The following is an 11,716-nucleotide window of genomic DNA, read 5'->3' as shown; positions in this document are numbered from 1 at the left end:
GTTTCGGAAAGGTCCACCCGTTCGGATTTCTCCTTGGAGTTTATTGAAAGACAAATTCAAAATTTTGAGATATTTGAGCGATTCAAGTGACTTTGGAATCAATCCAGACAGATTATTTCTGGATAAATCCAAATTTTCCAAGCTGAGCGACTTACCAAGTGAATTAGGAATAAGGCCTTCAAACTTATTATTCTCCAAGGAGAGATTGACCAAGCTTTGTAGATTCCCAATGCTGCTCGGTATGCTACCAGATAAGTGGTTGTTTGATAAATCTATCTCTATGATAGCGTTCAGATTACCAACATCTTCTGAGAGAGATCCACTTAGATTATTGGATGACAAGTTCAATTCCAAGAGATCTGAAAGTCCCCATAAGGTAGATGGTATTGTTGAATTCAACAAATTGGACCCTAAAGCTAGAGTTCATAGTGCGGTGGCTAGATGACCGAAGCAAGAAGGTATAGACTATAGAGCCAGAGAGCTGGTTACCATACAACCTTAATACAAAAAGGTTTTGTAGTTGACAAAGTTCATCAGGGATGTGTCCTTGAAAGTTGTTACCGCCCAAAGACAAACGTTGGAGATTTTTCAGAGTTCCTATTGAGGTTGGGATTGATCCATTTAATTTGTTGTTATACATGGATAAGACTATCAAGCTGCTCAAGTTGCCTATATCGTCAGGAATATTACCTCTCATGTTGCAACTGTATAGATAAACATGCTGAAGTGATGTAGAGAGATTCCTAAAAGAAATAGGGAGGTTGGCATTTAATGGGTTTGTATTGAAGGCCAAGTGCTTCAAATTTTTTAGATTTGCCAAGCAAGAGAGAACATTTACTTCCGGAGTAGTAGTATCAAGAGTTAAATTATTATCATATAAGGAAAGCCACTCAAGGTTTGTTAAGGCACACAGCGTGTTAGGAATAAAACCCGAAAGAAAGTTCTCTTCCAATTCTAGGAACGTGAGATGAGAAGCATTGGAGATGGATCTGGGGATTACTCCGCTGAGTTCATTTCCTCCTAGGCCGAAATGTTGTAGGTTTGGAAGCCCAAGACCTATGTTTGTTGGGAGGTTTCCTGAGAGCTGATTACTAACTAGGCCTATGGTAAGTATTGTGGACTTGTTGAAGATTGTGGTTGGGATGTGACCATTCAGATTATTAAGATCGAGGTTCAATAGCACTAAATTTGAAAGGCGACCAATCTCATCTGGTATAGTACCTGCCCCAATAATATAATGTGTCAGTTACAAAAATTGATACTTTCTTTTTCAATTTATTTGGATGACATGTATAACTGTGATCTCATATAGGAATGATAAAACTAAATGTTGAATTTTGTTGGTATAAAGTAGTTAAGAAATAGAGAAAATTAGGGAAAAAAAACCTAAAAAATGAAGCTCCTATTAGGAAAAACTCATTCCTATATTTTCTTTTAATCTACACCCATTCACATAATTAAACCTTCCTCAAATATAGCTGTTGACTTTTTAGTAAAATATTCATTTCACCTCATTTACCAAAAATGAAATAGAATAATCCAACACCCTTGTCATTAACTTTCACATGCTAATTTTGGTATTTCTAGATGAACCATAGGTATAACTGTATAATTTTTCCTATCGTACAAGTGTTAAATATCATGTGAGTTTTAAGTCTTTTAACATAAGCAAATGATTTAGGTACCTATCATTTAGAAGTTCACAATTTGTACCTATCAATCAGGGAATAACTGAGGTAGAATGAACCATAGGTAAAATTGCATAATTTTGTCTATCATTCAGGTGTTAAACATCGTGTGGGTTTTAACATAAGCAAATGATTTAGGTACCTATCATTTAGGGAGTTCACATTTGTACCTAAATCATTCAGAGAATGACTTAGGCACCTATAATTCCAGCTTTTGAATGTGGAGATTACATAACCTCCAATCCAGGTATTGATTTAGATTAGGCTTTTGAATGTGGAGATTACATAACCTCCAACCCAGGAATTGATTTCAATTGTTGGAATCAAGAGTTGATTAATTCTGGGCGATGTCTTTGGGCAACCGTTTCAAGACTTGCATCTGCAGAAAGTTTGGGGATGGTGGCAGCTTTAGTAATTCTTAACAACAATGAGTTTTAATATTTATCATATTTAATATATATTTTTTATAGATAAACCTAATTAATAGGTTTGGGTGTATATTAAAACAATCTTATAGATGGGTTTAATCTAAAATGTGTGTGTAGAATCAAATTCCCCTAACAAATAAATCGTGATGAAGGGTACGTGTACCTGTCAAATTGTTATCCATAAGTTCAACCCTCTTTAATTGGGCTGCGTTCCCAATATTTTTGGGTATGAGAGGTTCACGAGAGAAATTGATTGAAAGAAAAATCAAATTGTACACCTAATCAGACAGCATACCTAAGAAATTATATATTATCCTCAAGGTAGATCTCCTTCAACATTATTAAATTTCCAATTTCTCTCGGTATACTACTTGTTCACATATAAATTAACATATAACTGGGACCAATGTTAAAGTGTAATGGTCATAATGATTGACCTGATTATAATTTCAACTAAGAGCCAATCTATACAACCCCAAATGATTTGTTGGTAGGTGGTTATTTCGTACCTGATAGCTGGTTATGGCTCAAATTAATAACTTCGAGTGCTGATAAGTTGAAGATGGACGTTGGTATGGAACCTGAAAATTTATTACCGTACACATAGGCGGAGCCACGTTGGGGCATGGTGGGTCTCGTGCCCCAGTCAGATCTTCATTATATATATTTCTGGTTTCATATTTTCGTGAGAAGCTGTTGTGATGCAGTGGTAAAAGTATTTAAGTACTAGAGCCTGGTCCTAGGTTCGACTGTTGGTACTGGCCACAATATGTAAACTTTTTTTTTATTTCTTCCTTTTAATAACATTAGTACTATTCTACCTTCTCAACACAAAAAGTAGGGGTCATCATGGGCCCGGCTAGGGTCGGGCCGGGCAGGGTAGGGTCGGCCCGGGGCTTAAATATGTTAACCCTTACCCATCCGAAAAGCTCGATCCGCTAGGGCCGAAAGGGCAGCGTCGGGCCGACCTTCCAAATAGGGCCGAAATGGGCAAAAAATGGCCTTATTTTGTTTAACAAAAAAAAATATATATATTATTTTTTTTCCTCAAAATGTGACTCAATGATTATATAGGTAATACAAGACTTATTGTTTTTTGTTAATCATATTTAATACAAGACACACACACACACACACACACACACACACACACACACACACACACACACACACACATATATATATATATATATATATATATATATATATATATATATATTAACTTATAACATTTATTAATTTAGTTAAGGTAATTATATTCAATTAACTATTTCTCTAAATCTCCCAATATTAATTGTTGTGTAACAAAGGAAAAAAATTTAAAGAAAACAAAGCCTATGTAATAGAAAATAATAAAAATAATATATAAATTTTAGGGTTGGGCCGGGCCGGGCTTGGCCCTTAAGGGCTCAATAGGGCCGGGCCGTAGGGTAGGGCCGGGCTTCATTTGCATGACCCTTACCCTACCCTATTTGAGAAAGGGTAGGGCCGGCCCGCCCTAATGCAAGGGCCGGGTTGGGCTTCGGCCGGGCGGGCTTAGGGCGGGTTTAGGGCCGAAGGGCTAAATGATGAGGCCTAGTCAAAAACATTAACACTATCCTTTCATGTAGTTGAATGTTTGATTAATAAAATATGTAATTTAAAAAAAAATATTGATCTTTCTAATTTTTTCTTTTTATTAAAATTTTAATATATTCTAAGTTTCAAATTTATTTATTTTTTTTAACTTTAGAGTGCCCCAGTAGAGACCAATCTGGCTCCGCCACTGTATGTATTTGACAACCACCATCAACCATGATTAATTGCATGCCTCCATATTTGCCATTGCACATTAATTGCATGTGAATATATGAATATTTGCATGGGCCACGTGATCTCTCTCTCTTTGCACAATCTTAGTAATCAACCAAATAAACCACCATTAATTACCAAATATATGATAATTAATAGTAAATCGATGAATATCCAGTTTTGCTTCAAAGTTGCTTGGCCTTCAAGTAGGCTTTATTTAGCCACATATTTCAAACTTGTCGAAAATAAATAGGTTGGGCCACGGATATTGGCCCGGTTTCTCTCGAGTCCCCTTTGTCGGGAAAAAATATTAATTTTGGGTTCAAACACACTAAAACACTCAAGTTCTCAATATCACCTTATGTACGTATTTGATGGAGTGAATCAGCGAAACATTCTAAATAATTTCATGTCTTGGTACAAATTCAAACTTTCAAAATACTTCTAACAGAAAACCAAAAGGTTCAGACTTCCAGATTATGAAAACTATATTAACGTACCTTATTTACAAGTGCCGTATACCCTGAATTGGTGTTAATGAATCATGCGTAATTGCCCAAATTAAAAAAGAAAAAATGAATCATGCGTACCCCATACTTGAAGATTTGGTGTGAACACCAATGTAAGATTGGCATGACAGTTTCTATCAAATATATCATACTTACTGTGGCGTCAAAACCAAACATGAAGAAAAATTCATTCAACCAGCCAGCTTGAAACACAAATAAATGAGATATTGGAAGAAACTTAAAATATTGCACATATATGAGAAAATGAATACCAATCTTCAAAGTTCTACGAGGGATCTTATACCATCTGTGCAGAGAAAATAGATCAGATTCAGCTTCCCTCCATAAAAAAAATCAATGAATGTTTCCAGCAATGCAACCAGAATTTTGCGCGAGAGTGTTTTGGACCTGCTAGGAACTATTATGAGCAGCGGATGATGAAGGTTATGCACCTGAAATCAAATTTTCTGTTGGTTGCAATTCATTGGCTTTTGTTTTCTTAACCTTGTTTTTCTGCAGCTCTTACAAAGTTCACACTCTCTATCTATGGGAGAATATCATCAGAGACTTCGATATATTTTGGTTGCTGTGTTTCTCTTGATGGTGGTGATAGTAGCAATAGCTGTACTCGACTGGAGAGAAAATCGAATTAGGTCTGCACAGTGCCTATTACCCCTGCACAGAGTTGGACCTCATCACCAAGATTAAGAAGGCAAGTATTTTAGGGGTTGATTGGCACTTAATGTAAATCTTACTCTTGCTATAATAGAAACCAAAGATCTATAACTTTCCATATACAATGTCCAATTTAAAAGTAACTTCACACACTGTAATTGATTAATCTCCATCTAACATAACACCAATCATTCATGAAGGTTTGTTCCACAAGATTACTTGGTTTGATGGACTATGACTTGTAAGTTGTTCCACTTGATGCTTGTGTGTGCGTGTTTTTCTTTCTTTCTTGATATTCAGTACGTAGCTTGTGTTTTTGGTTCATTTTCAACCAACTCCGCTGCTTTACCCTCACATGCTTCAGTAGCTTGTGTTTCTGATTCTTTCTCAACTGCTTCAATTGCTAAGTTCTCCTCTTCTTCTTTTTTCACGTGCTTCACTAGCTTGTATTTCTGGCTCATTAATTTTCGATCAGCAGCTTCAGGTGTGTTGTCTGCTTCTTTGTCAACTGCTTCAATTGCTATTTTCTCCCCTGGTCTATTCTTGGCAACTCCAATAGGTTCTATCTTCTCCAGTTCGTTCTCAACTACTGCTTCTGTACTCTGTGCCTTCTCTGCTTCTTCATTTTCAATTGCTTCAATAGCTTGCGTCTTCTCCAGCTCCTTCTCAACTACTTCAATTGCTATTTTCTCCTCATTTTTAATTGCTTCAACTGATCGTTTCCCTCGCTCTGACACATTTTCAACCGCTTCAATTGATAGTTTATCCCCCTTCAGACTTTTCTGCTTCACAAATGAATCAAAACATATTTTTCTAGTACTGATGAATGAATGAGTTAAATGCAATGAATAAAAATTTGGAGCCAAACACATTGTGAGCAATTAATTGAACCATCAAACATGTGTATATTATTACAGAATAGTGGTATTCTAATATTAATACAATGAAATTCATGTCTGTTCATGCATGGTATTGCTTCTTGAAAACTAAATTCATATACTAATTTTATGCAGGTAACAGAGCCAAGCATGTTTCGGGATTGTTGTGGTCGATAGCTTAAAGATGAGTTTGGCAATGAAGAGCATGTTTTGGAATTTCTTGATGTTCTATTGTGCATAGTGCACCTTGGTTCACTGAGGAAGATCTTGAACATATAGAAAGTTGTACAAGAAATCTGGTTTCCAAACTGCATTGCAACTTCCATATATGTCCGAAAAATGCAATTGATCTTGAAACTTTCTAGTTGAACGACTCTTGCTGTAAAGTTGTAGCACCTTGCATACTATAAACAGTTTCTGAAAGAGCTTTTTTTTTTCTTTTTTTCTTTTTGAGAATAGTTTCTGAAAGAGCTTGCACCACTTATATATCAAACATTATCACAGGAGCTTTTAGAGTACTTAAATTGCTCATACTAGACAGTTCTTGATAACAACACTAATGTGAATGATTAAAGAAAACATGCTTCTTAATTGTGCGGAGGTCTTACCAACTGCATTAGAAAGACATTATTTCTACGCAGCTTTTAAGAGATATATTTAGTTAAATATGAAATCAGTGGCATCCAAAAATCAGTCCCGTTGAACTATTTATGTTTTTATTGACAGGGCACCAAAAATCAGTCCCGTTGAACTTCTTTATCTTATGTATTGACAGGGCATTGAAAGATGACTTTGGCTTAACCGATTCTACTATTGAACTTCCAGCACTTTTTAATGTACTGAAGAATTTAATCTGAACATTCATATGTGCACTTTTTGGTTTTCTTCTACCTACAAAACAAAGTCCCGCAGGTCTGAAATTGTTCAAGGAATTTGTATGTACTTGTGAAAATCTTTTCACCAAGGTCACAGAAATATGATGCCATCTATAGATATTCTCAGCAATTTGTTCTCCACCTTCTGAGTTCAGAGGCACTGCTCCGCTTTCTGAGTGGAGAGGCAGTGCTCACCTTCTGAATCGAGAGGCATTGCTTCATCTTCTGAGCGGGCAGGCATTGGTCTGCTGAGCTAAGGAGATATCTTGCACTGGATCGCTTTCTCCCAACAGCACAAGAGAAGTAGTTGTCACCCTTGAGGTCAAGCACTGAAGAACCTTCATGCAGAGACATTTTATCACGCATTAATGTTGGCCTCCAAGCACGTACAATTCCAATATTAGCTCTCTTTACTAAAGTTGACAATGATCGTTGCTTCTTAAAGCGGGATCCCTTCGAACCACTTTTACCCGTTGAGGTCTTGGGCAAAGACGGGTTGACAGGAGTTGGTACTGATGTGGGTCGAGGAATAGTTTGCACTGGTACATCGGAAGGAAGCTCTGGTTCAAGGAATGTATAGACTATAGAGATCTTCGTCCTACAGCAATCAGTCCATGGCATTACGTCACATATCCATCATCAAACTCAAGGATTAGAATATGTTGGCATGTGTATGCATTCTATAATTCTGATATTATCTTCAAGAAGGCAATTCCGATAATAATGAACTGAGCAATGTTCAACTTAGGAGTAAACATATGCAGGAAGTCTTCCTTATATCATAGCTTTTGGAGCAAAGATACAAATAGCGTAACGAACAAACTCGCAGCCTTCAATTATGGCGTAATATGTGCTCAAAGAGTGTTAACAAGGTACCCTATAACTTTGGCAGTATGAAGATGCATATGGAAAATATTATGCAAAATTCCTTCCAATCAATATGCTCACTGTTGAAAACTTATCTCCAAGGTCCGTACATATCAGATTAGTTGAAGATGAAGACCATGACTGGCAAAGCCCAATCAGTTCTTCACGACCAAACCACCAAGTCAATACTTGGGCCGATCAGGGGCCCTAGCTAGGCATGGAGCCAACAGCCTGCTAGGCCTACAGCCTTGGGATCCACAAAATAGTTCCACTATTGCTCCGACGATCCCAATAACATTGATCATGCCGTTCTAATAGTAGGATATGGTTCTGAAAGCGGTGAAGATTACTGGATTGTAAAGAATTCATGGGGAACTAGTTGGGGAATAGAAGAATACTTTTACCTCAGAAGGAACACCGATTTGCCATATGGGGTGTGTGCAGTCAATGCCATGCTTCATATCCTACCAAAGAGTCACCTGCACCCTCTCCTTATTCATCCCCAACTCCTCCACCACCACCTCCTACACCCGTGTCTCCACCACCGCCACCGCTGACACCAGTGACACCGCCGCCACCACCCTCTCCTTCACCAAGCCAATGCAGGAGACTTCTCCTATTGTCCAGCTGATGAGACATGTTGGTGCCTCTATGAATTCTTTGACTACTGCTTGATTTATGGTTGCTGTGCATATGAGAATGCGGTTTGCTGCACTGGAACTGAATACTGCTGTCCATTTGCGATGTCGAGGAAGGCCTCTGTCTTAAGGTGTGGAAACACTACCAGTCTTTTGTTTCAGTCCCTCCTTGTTTGTGAATTGTGACACATGAAAACTAATAGTTTGCACTACAACTACAAAGTAGTTGATTATTAGAATCAGCCTCTGGCTAATTTAATAAATTGTGTCTCTCCTTTTGTTATAAGAGTCGCAGAGACTACTTGGGAGTAGCTGCAAAGAAGAGAAAGATTACCAAGCACAAGTTCCCATGGACTAAAGTAGAGCAAACCGAGAAGACATACCATCCTCTACAGTGGAAGATGAACCGGTTTGCTGCAATGCGCTGAGAGTGGACACCATATTTGTTTTTCGGTGAGGTTTGAAGGTTGTTGCTACTCTTCTATATTTAAATTAATGTCAAGCAGTCATTTGTTGATACTACTTTAGACAGTGTTCTCGTGGACATTGATTCATTGAACATATGCTGTAAGCAAAAACCAGAAACGGAAACATATATCAGAGGAACGTGAATTTCTCTAAGTGGTGCAATCGACAGAATAATTTGATTGATTACAGCAAAGTTTAGTGGATTCTTTTTCCAATCTTGTACCACAAAGTTGAAGATGGTTTCAAATTTTATTATTGTCCTGTCTTTGTAATATATTGGATTTTAAGTAAAATCTGTTCTAGTACTCATTTCCATTCTTATGACAACCAAAATTCACAACGGAAATTTAGCTCAAACAAAATGATAATAAAGATGAAAAGAACCTGGTTCAAGTGCTTATAGTTACAGAAAACTCATTTATAAGACTTTAAGAACTCCTAGGCAGATTGGGAGTTCTCACCAATTAGCTGCTGGAAAGGACCTGGTGGTCAATTAAACAGATTCAAACAATTCCATGTTCTTCTTGAGAAAGGTCTTAAATTGTTGGTCAGGGGGAGAACATAATTGAGTAAAGAGGGAATGGGAGTGGAAGGAAGTTATGGAGTGGGGGTTTGGGAAAGAAGTGAACTGGAAAAATGAGTTCTTTCCCAAAGCCTCAGACCCCATAATTTTCTACTATTCATCTCTTTCCGTGTCTCCTATCATATTTGCTATGTCAATCGAGCTACTTTCCTATTAGGAATGTAGTCATTTACCATAGGATTAAATTATGTTTAGTCTCTGTACTATGACCCTTTTTTCGTTTCAGTCCCTGACATTCTCAATTAATTTGAAAAGTCCCTAACGTCAAAATTTCCGTCTGATTGGTCCCTCCCGCGTTAAATTAGGAGTTGGCCTTAGGTGAAATGTCCAATATACCCCTCTGTTATTTCTTTTTCCTTTTTAATTTCTTTTTTTCTTTTTTCTTTTTAATTTCTTTTTTTCTTTTTCTTCTTTTTTTCTTGTTCCTTTTAAAAAAAAATTCCTTTTTTTTTTCTTTTTCTTTTTTGCTTTTTCTTCTTTTTTTTCTTGTTCCTTTTTAATTTCTTTTTTTCCTTTTTTTTTCTTTTCGTTTTGCCTATTTTCTCATTCCTCAACCCACCAATCCCATTCCGATCAAACTCCACAATCCATCTGTTTCTCTCCCCAAATTGAAACCAAACCCAGCAAAGACCTAGCGGCGGTGCAGAGATGGACATCGAGCAAAAGCAAGAGGCTAGGAGCTGATCGATCACTTCTTCACCTTCTCTGAAGCCATCTCCCTCTTTTAGGATCCGTCCTCGCCTCCATCGTCGCCGACGCCGTCTCCCAAACACAAGCAGATCTCAATCAACTCGGAAATTCACCGCTAAACCACTCCCCTCTTATTTTCACAGCCTACTTCTCTCTCTCCCACTCAAATCTCACTTTCTCTCTCCACATCAAGCCTCAATTTGGAAACTTTTCACTGAAAACTACCATTTTTTCAGACCCTGAGGTTTTTGGGTCTTGCTCAAAATGGTGATTTGGATTTTGGGTCTGGTTGAAATGATGGTTTTTGATGGCCAAGTTGACCAAAACCAGAAGTGAAGAACAATGATGGAAAAGAAAAATGGCCGCCGGCGTGGAGAACAATAATTGGGGTTTCGGGTCGATCTGGATTGGTTCGCCGACGTGGCGCTACCGATGCAGCAGGATACGATGGTCATTAAAAAGGAAAAGAAAAAAGAAAAAAGAAAAGAAAAAGGAAAAAAGAAATTAAAAAGGAAAAAGGAAAAAGAAAAAAGAAAAAAAAAGAAAAAGAGGGCCGCTGGCGTGGAGAACAAGAATTGGGGTTTCGGGTCGATCTGGATTGGTTCGCCGACGTGGCGCTACCGATGCAGCAAGATACGATGGTCATTAAAACGGAAAAAGAAAAAAGAAAAAAGAAAAAAGAAAAAAGAAAAAAGAAAAAAGAAAAAAGAAAAAAGAAAAAAAAAAAAAGAAAAAAAAAAAAAGGAAAAAAAAGAAATTAAAAAGGAAAAATGAAAAATAAAAAAGCAAAAAAGAAATTAAAAAGAAAAAAGAAAAAAAGGAAAAAAAGAAATTAAAAAGGAAAAAAAAGAAATTAAAAAGGAAAAAGAAAAAAAAAGCAGAAAAAGAAATAACAGAGGGGTATATTGAACATTTCACCTAAGGCCAACTCCTAATTTGACGCGGGAGGGACCAATCAGAAGAAAATTTTGACGTTAGGGACTTTTCAGATTAATTGAGAATGTAAGGGACTGAAACGAAAAAATGGTCATAATATAGGGACTAAACATAATTTAATCCTTTACCATATATAAAGAGATCACTTTGCTTGATATAAGTAATAATTACTTGATGGTAAATATCCTACTTGGAAAAATATTCAGCGGCCTAGACTTGAATACGTACAAGGATGTAAATGAATAAGATTACTTTGCTTGATAATAATTAATGAGAGATCATATGTTTAAGCCATTCCTACATGCAAGAACCAAATTATTGGGTTGAAAAACAAGGGCGTAGCCACTCACAGGGCTACTTGGGTTATAGACCAAGGGAGAATTTCGCCCAAAATGCGTCAAGTATGGGTATAGCCTAAATAAAAAAATAAAAAAAATACTAATGCTTCGAAGAGTTGTTGGGTTGCTGTTGTGAGTGCTGTCGGTCAGTCGGTCCCAAGACCAGTCTGTCCCGACTCTCAAACACCAACCCTGTCTCCCCGTTCAGAACTTCAGATCGGTTCCGCCTTCCACTCTTCCAGAGTTCCAGCTTCCAGGCTCCAGCCACGGAGCCACCTCCAAGGCTCCAATCGCTGCGAGCCACAGAGCCGGGAGCCACCTCAAATCTCAGAGTTTCAGTCCACTGAGCCAC

Source organism: Rosa rugosa, chromosome 2 (genome assembly GCF_958449725.1).
Source record: "Rosa rugosa chromosome 2, drRosRugo1.1, whole genome shotgun sequence".
Lineage (NCBI taxonomy): Eukaryota > Viridiplantae > Streptophyta > Magnoliopsida > Rosales > Rosaceae > Rosa > Rosa rugosa.
This window is presented reverse-complemented; position numbering follows the sequence as displayed.